Source organism: Tiliqua scincoides, chromosome 5 (genome assembly GCF_035046505.1).
Source record: "Tiliqua scincoides isolate rTilSci1 chromosome 5, rTilSci1.hap2, whole genome shotgun sequence".
Taxonomy (NCBI): Eukaryota; Metazoa; Chordata; class Lepidosauria; order Squamata; family Scincidae; genus Tiliqua; species Tiliqua scincoides.
Window position 1 is genome coordinate 84,168,018 of NC_089825.1, and position 15,318 is coordinate 84,183,335.

The following is a 15,318-nucleotide window of genomic DNA, read 5'->3' on the forward strand; positions in this document are numbered from 1 at the left end:
TTCTTTTCAAAGGATACGTGTAAGAGTGTATTCCCTCACATGAGGCAAATTGCCATTGAGCCTGCCTTGTGCTGTTTACCGACAGAAAGTGAAAAAGAGGCATTTGTAACATGAAGGGGCATTCTGTCCCTTGTAGGGTTTTCATTCAAAATACTAAATTGCCACTTTGAACCTCATGTGTGAAAGCCTTCAAAAGAATCTGTGAAAGATAACTTCACCCCCTTCCCTCGGAAAGTCTAGACTTGAAACACTGAAGTATGGTTTCTTATGTGACCTTTGTTCATTTACTGTTTGGATGTCTGGTAGACAAAATAGTAGAGTGTACCATGCATTCTTTTTTCATGGAATGACACCATATGTATCCTTTTGGGGGATTTGCTTGTTTAAAAATGTGTATTTCTTAATGCTGGTATCCTGATCTTACCTGGGAGTTCTTGGGGGTCTTCTATTCCGGGGGCCTGTGGGCCCACATCCACTGAGCTACTACCATATGGCAGGATCAGCTGCTCTCAGACAATTGCCTGGACCCTCCTGTTTGATTTGGTAGGATGAGAGCTCTGATAGTTTAGAAAGTCTTGTCTTTTTCTCACATGTTTTCATGCACACGCTGTACCATGTAAAGAGAGAGGACATTTTCATCCTCACTTGAGTTACCATCTCCTCTTTCCATGCATGGAAATTCCATGCAAGTCAGTGCAGGATTCCCTGTGCTTCAAGCCCTTCCCATTGTGTATTATTTGTTTTTTTATTTTATTTTTCACATTTTTATACCGCCCTTCCTCCAAAGAGCTCAGGGTGGTATACACAGCTGCTCCCCTCCTTTTGCCCTTAAAACCCCTGTGAGGCAGGTGAGGCTGAGAGAAAGTGACTGGCCCAAGTTCACCCAGGAAGCTTCATGGCTGAGGGGGATTTGAATCCGGGTCTAAGTCCACCTCTCAAACCACTACACCACCCTGGCTCTAGGAAAATGAGAGATAAAAAAAACACACTCCAAGTAATTTAAATTCTTGTAATCTGTTTAGTCTTTAGATCAGATATAGTTTGTTACCTGGTGAAGAGCTGCTTTATTCCTTGCTGAATGAACATTTTAGTTAAAGGAAGCCTCAATCAATATTTACCCTTGAAGCGAAATCTTTGACTTCAGCTGCTTCTGTGAGAATCAAGCATTCCTTGTAGGAACTGACTACTGAACACTTAAGAGAAACTATAGATGATTTTAGACATATTTCCTTAAGGACTGCAAACAAGAGGATCTGCTGTACTGGTCTTAGGGCCCAATCCTATGCCGGGTCAGCACCAGCAGTTGGTGCACTACCCCGGCAACCACCATTGTGTGAGTGTTGTAAGGCCTGTTGTCGGCAGTGGTAAACCTACTGCATTGGCAGAGAGGCCAGCACTCGTTGGCACTGAGCCTCAGCACTAGGAAGATGCTGGACTGGAGCAGCTAGTGGCAAGTACTACTGCCAGCCAGCAGTGAGGCTTTTTGGGGCAGGGGGAAGGCAGAAGGAGGGCATAACTGGGTGGAGGGAGGGTGGACTGAGGGGAGGATCAGATGGTGGCAGAGTCCTATGCCCCTTCCTGAGCCGAGCCGCGGTTCCAAGCTGGGCCTCGGTTCTGCACCCGCTAAATAGTGGGCAGAGCTCTGAGGAGACCCATTGGCAGCAGGAAAGCTTTACAAATGTTCTCGAAGTTTACAAACTTACAAACAAAAATTATCTACCCCTGAGGTGACTCTGGCGGTTGCTATGGCCCTGCGGGACACAGTGGTGCCCATTTTGGTGCCGCTGGACCTCGTGGCACCAGAGCACCATAGGATTGGGCTGTTCAATCCTTACCAACAGAGAAGAATTGTTCAAGGAAGTAAAGTGGCTCAGACTTTGGTTGAAAGCAATCATGACACCTGGGAATGCTTGAAATTGAGGGAAAGGAAAGGTACTTGCCTTTCCGGCACGCCAAGGAAAGTCAAATAGGTACCCTGGATTTCTGGAAAGCTGATGTTAATGGGCTGTGAGGATGGTTAAGGCCATGGCTAGAACTGGTTGGCAACCTTCAGTCTCGAAAGACTATGGTATAAGCCTACAGCACCCAGGCGGTCTCCCATCCAAGTACTAACCAAGCCTGACCCTGCTTAGCTTCCGAACTCAGATGAGACTGGGCATGTGCAGGGTAACAGTTGGAGAAAACTGTCCAAGAGGACAAGAAATGTATTCTGCAGTAATGAGACCTCACTTGGAAGACTGCATCCAGTTTTAGGCAGCACATTTTAAGGACTGGGCTAAGCTGGGCTGGATTCAGAGAGGGACAATTACGACAGTTAGGAGGTCTAGAAACCAAGTCCTAAGAGGAATGGTGGAAACAGCTTGGCAAGATCAGTCTGGAGATGAGAAAACTAAGGGGAGATATGATAGCCATCTTCAGATATTGGAAGGGTTGAAGGAGAGAACTTACTTTCTGTGGTTCCTGAAGGCAGGACTAGAATCAATGAGTTGAAAGGAGATTTAGGCTTGCTAGACACAAGGAAGAATTTCCTTAACTGTGAGAGTTGCCTTACACTGGAACAGTCTGCCTTAGTTACAAGCTCTTTCACCTTGGAGGTTTACAAGGCAGAGGCTGGAGGACCACCTGTCAGGGATGCTATACAGCAATTCCTTGCACTTTTGTCTGAACAGGGACCAGAGCATGGATGAAAGTGAAAAATGGATGAGTGTCAAAAGCATAGCCTTCTTTAGCTTGAAAATTGATTTTGGCAGGCGCAAAATGTAGACAACTAACAAAATAACGCATGCAAGTGCGCGCAAAGTCTAAATAAACGGAAATAAAATAAAAATAAGCAAAAGAACATTGACGAACATTGAGGAAGGTTGGATGACATTGGAGAAAAGAGGGAAAGCATGTGGACAAAATTTGAAATGTGGGTATGGTTGAAAGCTGAAAGAGCAAAGCAATGAAAGTCGAGTAAATGGAAGTCAAAGTATTGCTGTAGTTACTGCACTGAGTTGGGACTGGAATAGATGACCTCCAAGCCACCTTTCAACAATAATGCTCTATGATTCTGTGGGGGGAAAAACAGAAACAGAAGACAGGTGATAGTGTTTTCTAAGGACTGACTGTGGTATGATGAAAGGGTCATTGTCCTCAGTGAGGGCACATCCTGCTGTATCTGAAGACCAAACCAGATGTGAGTGACTTTGACACTGTCCTTGCCTTCAGTATGCTTGCTTTTTCCCTTGTAAGGGGCGGGGGGGGGGGGAGAACACAGACTCAGGTTGTCATGGGGAAATGATAAGGGGTTTCATCTCTTGCTGAGGTTTCAGGCTGCATCAAGCCTTCTAGACATTCTTTTTCCTTGGTTAAAAAAAAAATCCCAAATTTTCATTGGCTCCAGTGAGAGCTTATTCTCTAGGAAAATAGTGCACATTCTCTCTCGCCATCCAGATCAGTACCACAGCAGGGTTAAAACCCTCTGCCCCCCACCATGGTCCCAATCTAGATCACCCTCACTATGCATGCTATTTACAGGAAAACAGCAAGCTTGCCTGGGGCAAATGACGTGATTGAAGTTACATCTGTTTTTGGCCTCCTGTTCACCGGCTTGGCAGGTTTTTATACATCATGTTTAACCTGCAACAGTAGAACCAAAGAATTGTGTGTATACACCCTGAGAAACAATGACTGTATCATTCCAGCTTCACCTCTCATTTAAAACAATTGATTTCCTCCTGGCAAAGAATGCTGAAGAAAATACAACTGGTAAAAAGGGTGACCAATGCATAGAACCAATTTCTAACACCTTACGGGATGCAATCATTTAGTTAATTTAGCTTACAGGTATGCACCACATGATGACATGCCAGTCAACGACTGACCACATATATGAAGGGAGAACTGCGTCCCCAAACTGTGGGTTGCAACTCACCAGTGGGCTGTGACCCAGTTTTTAGTCAGTCATGGCAATCTGTGGTGCTGATTTTTGGTGGGTCACAGCAGGCTGTGGGGCCACAAGGCATTCTGGCCTGCTGCTTGGCTGCTGCAAGGCATTTTGGGGTGCTACCAAAATGTGGTTACTGGAGGTAGGCGGTTCGACTCTGTCAGTCCGCTTCTCCAGCGGCTGCACTGGCTGCCCATTCGTTTCCGGGCCCAATTCAAGGTGCTGGTATTGACCTTTAAAGCCCTATATTGCTCTGGACCAGGGTATCTTAGAGATCGCCTGCTCCCGTACAATCCGGCTTGCCCTCTCAGGTCATCAGAGAAGGCCTTTTTACAAGTGCCGCCGCCTAGGGAGTTACGTGGGGCGGCTGCAAGAAATAGGGCCTTCTCAGTAGTGGCACCAACGCTATGGAACTCCCTTCCCCTTGACTTAAGAATGGCTCCCTCTCTTGAGACCTTTCGGCAAGGCCTGAAGACCCTTCTGTTTAAACAGGCCTTCTGAGTTCTTGGCCTTTTAACATCTTTTTAACATCTTTTAATATTTTTTACAGGCCTAATTCTTTTATGACTTGCTGCTGCTCTATGCTCTTTTTACCTATTTTTTTTACTCTGATTGCTGTTTTTAGTATGTGTTAATATGTTTTTATTTGTTTTTAAATTGTTTTTAATTATGTTGTAAGCCGCCTTGAGTCCCTTCGGGGAGAAAGGCGGGGTAGAAATAAAGTTATTATTATTATTATTATTACCCAGCTGCCATAGTCACCGAAGGTCACACAGTGACAAATTTGCTTAAAAACGTATTTCGGAGACTGTATCCTGGTAGTTAAGCTTCGCATACCTGTACAGAGTTTTGTATACACAAGCGTGCCTCAGGCGTTTTTATCTTCTCCATGTTTTCCAGTTTCCGAATCTCAGTGACTTCCTGGTGACTCATCCCCAGAACTTTGCATCACTTCCATAGGTTGACAGAACTACATGTGGCAGAGCAGGTAAGACAGGTGTCCTGACAATGGCAAACCTTCAGTTGAGAATTGGACAGGTGACGTTTTTGTGAGAGGCTCAAAATGAGCAGAACATTATGTGGTCAGGAATTGGTTTATGTTTAATATGTTCCATCCAGTGTGCATCCCTGAGGAAAACACTCATGTGACTCATTATGTGGGCCTGAAACTAAGGTGGGGATCTATACCTCTGGATTATTGTTTTTGTGTCTATAATTCTAGCCCGACTGCTTCCTGTAGTATATATTTACTTCTCATTAAATAACTCAGCAACTGTCTTGCTCCTGCAGTCTGCTTCCGCCCCCACAGAAACAGACACACCCATAATAGTCCTTCTGCTTCAACTCATCTCTTTGCCTTAACACCTGCGTGTCTGTCTCTCTCCGCTTGCCGCAGTGGCATTCGTAGGGTTACGTAGCTCTTCCATGAAGCCATGTTCAGCAGGAAAACACTGCAGAGGTAAAAGTTAGTTATCCTCCATCTCCATGCTGTGGAAGCAATCTACATGCGGCCCCACACAGCTGCTACAAACAAGTGAACTCAAGCCTGTGGCTACATACTGGCACATTTAGTGTCGCATGTAGTCCGGCCTATCGAATTTGTACTCACAATTCCTTTTTGAGAAATAATGTCACATCTATCAAGAGTCTTGTGGCATCTTAAAGGCTCATAAATGTATGGTAGCGCAAACTTCTGTAGATTACAGTCCAACAAATGTTTAAGGTGCCGTAAGACTCTGTTGTTTTGCTGTTACACCCTAGCTCTGCTAATCCCTCTGGTATAGGCACACTTGTAACTCTTTGTTTTGGAGAGGACTGTACAGACATCTTGTCTTTGGGCCATTGTTAATGTGAGAAATGAAATGAGTAAGCAGGGAACTCTGCAGGACTGGCCCATCCATGAGGCCAACTGAGGAGTTTGCCTCAGGTAGAAAATTGACAGGGGTTGTCCACCTCCAGGCATGTACTTGCCTCCACTGCTTCTTCTCCACTGCCCCTACTCCTGCCAGTCCCTGAACTAGAAAAGGAAAAGCAGAACAAAGTAAAAGAGGAAAGACACTCTAGCCTACCACTCTTCTCCGCACTTCCTCTTCTGCTCCATTCCCTTCTTCCTTTCCCAATTCAGGAAGCAGTGGGAGTAGAGCCCCCTCCTCCATCTTGTACATCCACTACTGCTGAGACAACTGTGCATAGCATCATTGCATGACTGTCAGGGGGAAATTGTGGATAGTGTTCATGTTATCACTGAGAACCTGGCAAAATGTGCAAAAAGTTTTCCAAATGTTTGGGGGAAACATAAATGCCTGCATAGCTGTGAGCTACTACATCCCATCTGTATAATAAATTTAATATGAGCTCCAGCATAACTGTCCTCATTAAATGTGATTGAATTCACATCAATATTCACAAGAGTGCACTGCAGGCAATACATTTTCTAGGGGATTAACATGACCTGTTGGGTACTATTGCTAGCATTTCTAATACATAAATACTGCTACTTATGATGATGTAGAACTTCAAAGTATAGTGAGATGACTAAGAATCAGCTCGTTAATTAATACTTTTGTCACATGAATGTTATTCCCCTTTTATAACCAGAAAGTGTGAGGTTGAAATAAATAAGAGATCCAGTAACTTTTAAACATGGCATATGTAGGGTGTGGCAAGTGGGGACATCTGCCCTGGGAGCCACTTGAAAAGGGGCGCCAGGCATGAACTTACCCATATTCTACTGAAGGTGTATTTCCACACCACCCCAATGGTGTGTTTTGGCACCAGTTTCAGGGGACCTCCAAAAAGAGGTAAATGCCTGCAGAAAAAAATTCAAGGTGTTTTCATATACCTGAAACAGAGGCATTGCAAATGTGCAACGCTAGTAGGAAAGGGAATCATTTTCTGCTTCCCATTCCATAATCTTCCCTCCTCTGTGTAGCCTGCTGAATAAATTCACTTGGTGGGTTGAACAGAGCTGGCTTCCTACCCCATGATCTTCCCCCCCCCCCCGCTCTCTGGTTAGGGGTGCAACTTCAGTGCTTGCCGTGGGCACCATTTTTCCTAAATATGCCACTGCTTTTAAAGTGTTCTAAGTGCACCCTGGATGCCAATGGATGCCAATGGATCTCTTCCAAGAAATATGACTGAAAAGACCCTGTTCCAATTTACAGAGCAGAACATCATTGACTCCATTTGTGTTTTTTGGATCTGCCCACTCCTGCTATTTATTTCAGGATCAGCACTTGGAATCCTGAGCGTTTGCTCAGACAAACACATCACAGTTTCACCTTGTGAATGGAGCCAATGTAGAACTGGATTTGAATCTGGAAGGATTGCCTGGATCTCTGGTCCACCAATGTGAGACTGGTAGCTACTTAGAGTACTGCCTTCCTAGGGATAACACTATAACTTGGAACTTCCTCTCTGGAGGATCAGCCTAGCTTTCTCTTTCTCCACTTTCAAGCTGAAGATATTTTCATTTTCAAGGACTTTAAAATCTGGATACTGATTTGAATTGATTCTGGGCACATATACTTATTAAGAAATTGCAGTCATTTTAATTCTTGCTGTTATTGGTTAATTTCATTCTTTTATATTTGAATTTGATTTTTAGCTGCAAATTGCTTTGAAATGTTTTTACTGAAAAGAAATACAGGCCCAGCTTTGTTGTACACGGATTTTTTATACACGGATTTGAGTCAACACGAATGGCCCCTGCAAATGAGAGGGAATGTGGAGAAGAGGAGAAGGGGAAAAATGCAGCCCTTTAAAATCACAGTTTTAAAAACTGCTTTTTACTGTTGCAGAGAGACAGTCATACAGGTGATTACAGGTATAACCTACGTATCCACAGATTTTTCTATCTCAATGCTGATGAGATGGGCCCTTTAAATTAAAGGAAAACAGTTGTTTAATAATGCCAGAGAGGGCAGCTGGCTGACAATCCATCAATCATTCTCTCTGCAGGCTTCACTCTTCCCTTCCCCCTGAGCACGTGAAAGAAAGCTAAATGGCAGCGATTATCACCTTCTCTATTATTTCCCCCTTGCTGCGGCTCTTGGTGAATGGTGGGATTGCTTCCTTCTAGTGAAGCCTAAGCTCCTGGAGAGTGACTGATTGCCTCTGTGTGCATTTTAAAAAGGTCAGCAAGGCTGTTTTTAAATCACCAGAACAAGGAGACTTTGTTTTTTAAATTGATTTGTTATAGTGCGTTTTTTGCCATCCTGGGAAGATCAGTGCGTTTTTTTCCTAGGAAGGGAACCCTCGTGAATAATGGGACTCAACCTGTATTAAAAAGAAAAGTAATAAATCATGGATATGTTCAAAATGCAGCCAGGGTTATCCTTTCTCATGTCAGATCTTTACTGTTATCTTTCTTCTATATCAGTGGTTCTCAACCTTTTATCACCAGGACCCATTTTTTAGAATGATAATCTGTCAGGACCCACTGGAAGTGATGTCATGACTGGAAGTGACATCATCATGCAGGAAAATTTTTAATAATCCTAGGCTGCAATCCTACCCACACTTGCCCAGGAGTAAGCCCCATTGACTATCATTGTTAAAAGCATATACATACATTGGCATCCTTCAGTCTTGGAAGATTATGGTATCGCGCTCTGAAAAGTGGTTCTGGAACAAAGTGTCCTCTCCAGTGCGCAAAGCCTGGGTAAAGTAGATATGGAGGATAGACTGTTACCCATGCAGCAAACCCCCCCCTCTCCACGTCACTGAAATGGTCCAATGGAAAGGCAGAGGCCAATACGGTTGGTTCCAGCGGCATCGCAGGAGTTGCCAGAATGTGACTATGTTCAGCCATGGACTGTCTCAGGGACTCCAGCTCTGGATTTTGCCTCGAGGTTGACTCCTAAAGTGTTTTCCATAACTGGATGTAGCCAGAAGGCAGTGGAGGTTTGGGATCAGAGTTTTCCTTCTCTCAGATGAGCTGCCTTCCCAGGCTGACGAGTCCCATCTACCCGGTGGCTGTTTAGTCACCTCTTATGACAAGTACAGCCAAACTGAGGGCCTATTCTTATCCCCAGCCCCCAGGGGATATACATAGTGTCCTATTAAAAGCACAGATCTGTCACATTTCCCCAAATGCAGTCACATATGGCGGCATCAAATCTAATGTATTAAAAATAAAATATTGAAATGAATGGGGACCCACCTGAAAATGGCTTGCGACCCACTTGGTGGGTCCTGACCCATAGTTTGAGAAACACTGTTCTGAGCTGAATTGTAATTTTAAAATGACCAAAAATAAAAGTACCACCTGATAATCCCAGGCCAGCGAATCACTGTTTCTCAGCATATTTTCTAGTATGTGAGATGGGCATGATAGTGGACTCCCTCAAAAAGCATATGTTGCAAATCAAAAGGGCCACTTAAAGGCAGCCATAAATAATCGCCAGAGATGGGTTTACACGAGAACTAAACTCAGCCCAGCGCACTGTGAAAAGTGTCTTGTTTGAAGGGGAGGACAAGTCACAAGGAGACTTTGTAAGGGACTTAAAAAGTTAATCCTTAAATTGGAAAACCCTTTGCCTTGAAATAATGAAGTTAATCGTCTCTGAGCGACTAATTGTGGCTTTATTTTCTGAGGGTGGAGCCGCTGTACTTCCATGAGTGGTTTGAGGCTGTCATGTCAAAGTGAGGCAATTTGCTCTAATTGGACCACCTCTGCTTCCTCACCGGGCAACCTGTTGACACAAGTAGAAACATAGCAGCAGCCTTAAAGGATAAACCAGCCCACAGATGATTTAAATGGTAAACTAGCCTGGAGATGAGCGTCAGGATGACTGATAATTAAGAATGTTCGAAGAATTCCTTTCTGTCTCCTTCAGTTCTTCATTTTTCTCTTGGGAAGTGACAAAGACATCAAAAGTTAGTACTAGTCATAGATTCATAAACCAGTTTTCCTACTAGAAAAATGTACCTGTTTCAATATTTTTCCCCTTATAACCTTACAAATTATGCTGAAATGCATAGACTTTTGTAGTAGGAAAAAAGACAGGTTTTTGAATCTATGGCTCGCACAAACTGTTGGTGCCTTCGTCACTTCCCAGGAAGATAACAAAGAACTGAAGGAGACAGAAAGGAATTATTTCAACAATCTTCACTAATCAGTCATCCTGACATTCATCAAAGTTACAGCATAATCTACATCATCTACCAGTTAATTCAATCTTGTGCTAGGCATGTTGGCAGTTACCGGACTAAGGGCCCAATCCTATCCATCTTTCCAGCGCTGATGTAGCCATGCGCACAAAGCTGTGTGCTGCATCCTGCAATAGGGACGCAGTCACAGAGGCCTCCTCAAGGGAATGTTTGTTCCCTTTTTTCGGGGCTGCATTGCAGCTGTAACGGTGCTTGAAAGTTGGATAAGATTGGGCCCTGGGTGAGGTCAATGATCTACCTATGTAGAACTATGTAGAACCCTATGTAGGACTGGTTAGCGTCTAGATTTACTGGATGGCCACTGAGTAGGGGTTGGTGGTGGTGGTGGCTGGACAGGGGCCCATCTTCTCCATCAAAGTGCACTGTTGACAGCTTCCTAGGTTGTGGCTCCTGTTCCCTCCACAAATTTTTCTTGCCCCTGAATTGGTAACTGCAGGGCTAGGCATCCAGAAGTCTAGATTTGACTTAGAGCAGCGATTTCTCATGACCCCTGGCGAGATCGGAAGATTTAAGATCCCAGGGCCCCCTTTTTGACTCCAGGCCTAGTTACAGTTTACCCCCTGCACTCCCTCTCATGGGCCCTGATCTTATGCCTGCTTATTTGAAAACCCCAAGGCGTGGTTGGCAGCTTGCTGTCACATGAGCAGGTGAACTCTGTGCATGCTGGCACAGAAAGCAAATAGCACATGAATCCTGCAGTCACTGGCAAGAGCAAGACGTTTATTGCCCACAGAAGGGCAAAGTCTCAAGATGGAAGCCCCCATCCTTTTTGGCTGGTAAGTGCTGCTGGTGTACATGCAGACACAGAAAGTCTGCCAAAGGATGATTGACAGTGCCAAAACATGGCTAGCACAGCTTTTGCTGTGAAGAAAGCCCTGGATTGTAGTGCATGTGTGACTGCAGATCTCTTGTGAACTGACACTCAACAGTTGTGAATCACGGATGTGTTTTTCCACGGAATAATTGCATGATTAGGCCTTAGACAAAAAAAAAAAAAAATCACCTGCCAAAGCAAGGTAATGCCCTGGCCAAATGTCTGCTTAATCGTGCAATTAGGCCAAATTGGGGGAGGGGGTTGACTTAGGGGTAAATAGCAAGTGGGGGACTCCCACCAAACAGGAGAAAACTGCAGTGAGGAAGGGGCATTTACTAATTTACTCCTTCAGTAGTTCTGAACCTCTCCACACACTCTTTTTAAATGAAGAAAAGCTTCCATCGTCTTTTAGTCCCATACACTTTAGTCATCACCTGAAGCCCTCCTCTGGGTGCCCTGGCCTTCGGAGACATGGATGGCATCCACCAGGAGCAGGGCTTTCAGTAGTGGTAGCAACTTTGTGGGATGTTCTCCCGACAGAGGCTCAGTTGGCCCCTATTTTGTGCTCCTTGAAGAGATGTGTGAATGAAAACCTAATTTTTCCATTTTGTTTTTGGAGTAGTGATATTGCGGCTGCAGGTGATATTGCATTTCTCAGTGTAGATTTTGGCATATTTTCTTCTGCCTTTTAATTATTTTTAGTTTGTTCTGGTTTACTGCATTTCTTTTTTGTGGTCAGTTATTTTGTTGCTTTATTTGTGATTGTAAAACACCTTGTGGTTGCCACTGGCAGAAAAGGTGGGGTAGATGTGTACTAAAATTAAATCACTTGCTGAACATTATGGGGCTCTGCTCTCATTCCAGTTTGGACCTACCATTTGAACTGGCTGGTGTTTACCGTCTCTTCCAAAAGCTGTCAGTGAAGAGGTGTGTACTGTATTCAAATAACATGAAACCGATGGTGAGTTTGATGATGGCAAAACATTGTATGTGCAAATTCATTAGAGAGACCTTTGATCTCCTTGCTCAGTTAGCATTATGAAAGAACTCTGGATAGCCTGTGAAAGTTTGTCATCTGTCAGTGTATCTTGTGTCTTATATAGAGAGAAGATTTATTAGCCATTCATAAAAAATCAGACTCTCATTAAAAACATAATGGAACGTACACCTATTTCTGTACTTTGATAGAGTTTTCCTCCTCCTCTTAAGGCTTAAACAAACACAACACTATCACCCTAGAGCAGGGGTTCTCAAACTTCTGGGGAGTAAAACTCCCAAGGTAAGTCTTTACGGGGCAGGGTGAAGGCAGAGACATGATCCCCAGGACTGCATCACTAACGAGTGCAAAAGGGGGGGTTCTTTTATTTACAGGGGACTGCCGCAAGGTCCAGGAGTTGCAGGGAGCCTCTTGCAGCCCTTTGCAGGGCTCCCCAAGTCTTAGAGTACTGAAAATAAGCAATCGCAAACCACTTCTGGATCTTCCCCTGCCCCTTAGCAAGTGGCTGAGGCTCTCAGGCAGGGGTGTCATGATGCCCTAGTTTGGGAACCTCAGCCCTAGAGGTGTGAACATGACAGATTTTGTATGCAGTGAATAATTCCCCATGGATTCTGAAGTTCTTTTTCAAAGCTGTCGGTGCCGCTGGCCATTTTTCGTCTCTTTGGAGATGTATCCATAGATTCATTAAGGATTCCATGAGGAAGTGCTTCCTTTAGATGATCCTGAACATGTTTCTAATCAATTTCATGTAATGACCTCAAATACATTGTGCATTGAGAGATGGTGGTTCAGTTCAGTTTATTCAACATGCCCTAAATCAATCCTTTCCCAGCCTTCCTTCTTTCTAAAATAAGCTTAAACGTTCCACTGCTTAAGTCTGTCTTCATACAATATGTATTTTCAATCCTTTCATTATTGTAGTTGTCCATTTTTGTGCATTATTCACTTCTGCCACATTCTTTAAAGGATCTAGTAGGATAGATGAACCGTGTGTGAAATAATGCTGCAATTGAAGCCATGCCCATTCTCTTCTAGCCAGGAGCGATCTCACTAGCTGGGTTGATGCTGGATATTAAACTGAAAGAACCTGTCAGTAAGCCATGAGCTGTGTATCTGGTATTACCCGTTCTACCAAATTTAGACATAGAATTAGGTAATGTACTCAAGGTCTTGTAGTATCTTCCTTATGCAACCAGGCATTGTCGTCACCAATTTGTCCTGACATGCCTGCAGAAAGATTTGGCTCATGGTAATGGCTTTTGTGTACATTCCTCTTATGGACAGTTTCAGAATATATAACCATGATATTCTAGGGGTCCCCTGTCCCAAGCTAGCAGTGGAAATGAGAATGATTCCACTTTATAGAACCACAAAGTTGAAAGAAAGCGAAAGATCACCTTGTCTAAGCTTGCATTGTGAAGGTGGATCATCTTAATGCCTCTCTGCCCACCTATAAACTCATGTACCTTCTGCCTGACTGTGGCAATTCTTGTCCAAAGCAGCATAGTTCTGAACTGGGAGTAAGGAAAGTGGGAGGAGGGAGTGTTGCCACTAGGCAGGTTGCGATCCCACCCAAAGAGGGGTAGTCTTCACTCAGGAGGGGATCAGTCCTGGTGAGCGTTTCTCCAGCTGGCTCATGGTCTTGTTCTTTAAATCCATTCAGTTTACACAACAGATGCAGTCTTCTGATGCATCTGGACCTCTTTGAGTTCTCGATCCTCCCAAAGAAATTTCCTTGCGCATTATGATCCTTGGGTGGAAACAAGCCTACCTTGTCTGAAGCGTCAACATTTCTCAGCTTAACCTACCTCACTGGGTTCTTGTTAGGATAAATGGGAGGGTAGCCTATGTATGCAGCCTGTGCAGCATGGCCTTTCCCAGTTTGAAGAGACACTTGGCCAACAGTCTGAGGCTAAGAGGCAAAGAAGGAAGGCCCATAGCCAGGGAGACAGTCCAGGGACAGACTGCACTTGCTCCCGGTGTGGAAGGGATTGTCACTCCCGAATTGGCTTTTTCAGCCACACTAGACGCTGTTCTAGAACCACCATTCAGAGCGCGATACCATAGTCTTCTGAGACTGAAGGTTGCCAACAACACACAGCCTATGTATGGTGCCCTGAACTCTTTGGGGGAAGTGTCAAATATAAATGTTAGCTGTTGTAGTAGTAAATTACTCCTTTTCTTGTTTGCTTGCAAGGGATTGCACATGACATTACTGATCATATTGTTGTGTGACATATAACTGAGAAGAAGGACTATGAAGAGAGAGAGGGAGAGAAGTGATAATTCTTTTGTGCTTTTTCTGAAAGACTGGTGTAGGAGTGTTGTTCATTTTTCTTTGGGCACAAGGTCTCAACCATTGTTCGTCTGTCCCTGATTGCCTTTCTGACCACTACTTGGTGCATAGGAATTATTATTAAAGTCTTGCCTATGTTGGCTTCCAGTTGATTCAGCCCACAGCAAGTCAGCCGTGTGTGCAGCTTCACCACTGTAATCACTTCAAGTGTTAAACACATTTCTGAAATTCCAGTGTCAAATTATTTTTTTAAAAAATAGCAATATGGGTAATACAAGCCGTTCTTGATAACAGACAGATTCTAGTAATTTGTGGCTGGGTATTTAAATATTTAAACTTGATGGCACAATCCCATCCCTCTTCTGTGCTGGTGGAATGTGCGCTCCACTGGTGCAGACTGTGGCAAAAATGCTATAAAGCATGACACAACAGCGCAGTTTCTAGGCCTGCCAGCAGGAAGGCCTACACCGTCCTGTCAGAGCAGGAAGCAGCATGTGCTGGAGCAGACATGTCCCCCCCCCCCATAAGTGCTGGGTTGAGAGAAGGATGAGGAGAGGGCAAAACAAGGCAGAGGGCAGCAACTAGGTTAGGTGGATTGGGCCCTGAAGGGGAGTGAGATCAGGAGGGCCAATGCTCTCCGTATCCTATCCTCTATCCTGGGCCTGATCCACTGACCTGGATCAACTGGGACACGCGCCAGTGATTTTGCTGGCACAAGTCCAAGTAGATCTGTTGAGCAGGCTGGGACTTTTCTTGGGGCAAAGGTTCATATGGAATTTCTTTGCAGGATGCAGTGCAAGGTTCTCCAGTCTGCTACTTTCAACATTTCAGATACACATGAACATTTATTTCAGTTGTATCTAAAAGCCCCGAATTTTCTGTATGTTTTCAGCAGCCACTTGAAATAACATTTGGGTGAATAAGCTTTCCAGGGCTGCATCTGTTTTTTAAAATGCTGATGAATCTGAACCCAAATAATTGCTTTTGACTGGAAACTTCCAGGCAGTTCCTAATAAATTGCTTGTTTTTATGCACCTTTAGTATGCTGTATAATCCATACCGTGTTATTTTCATTTTCCTTTTCATTTTCATTTTCATTAAACTCGTAT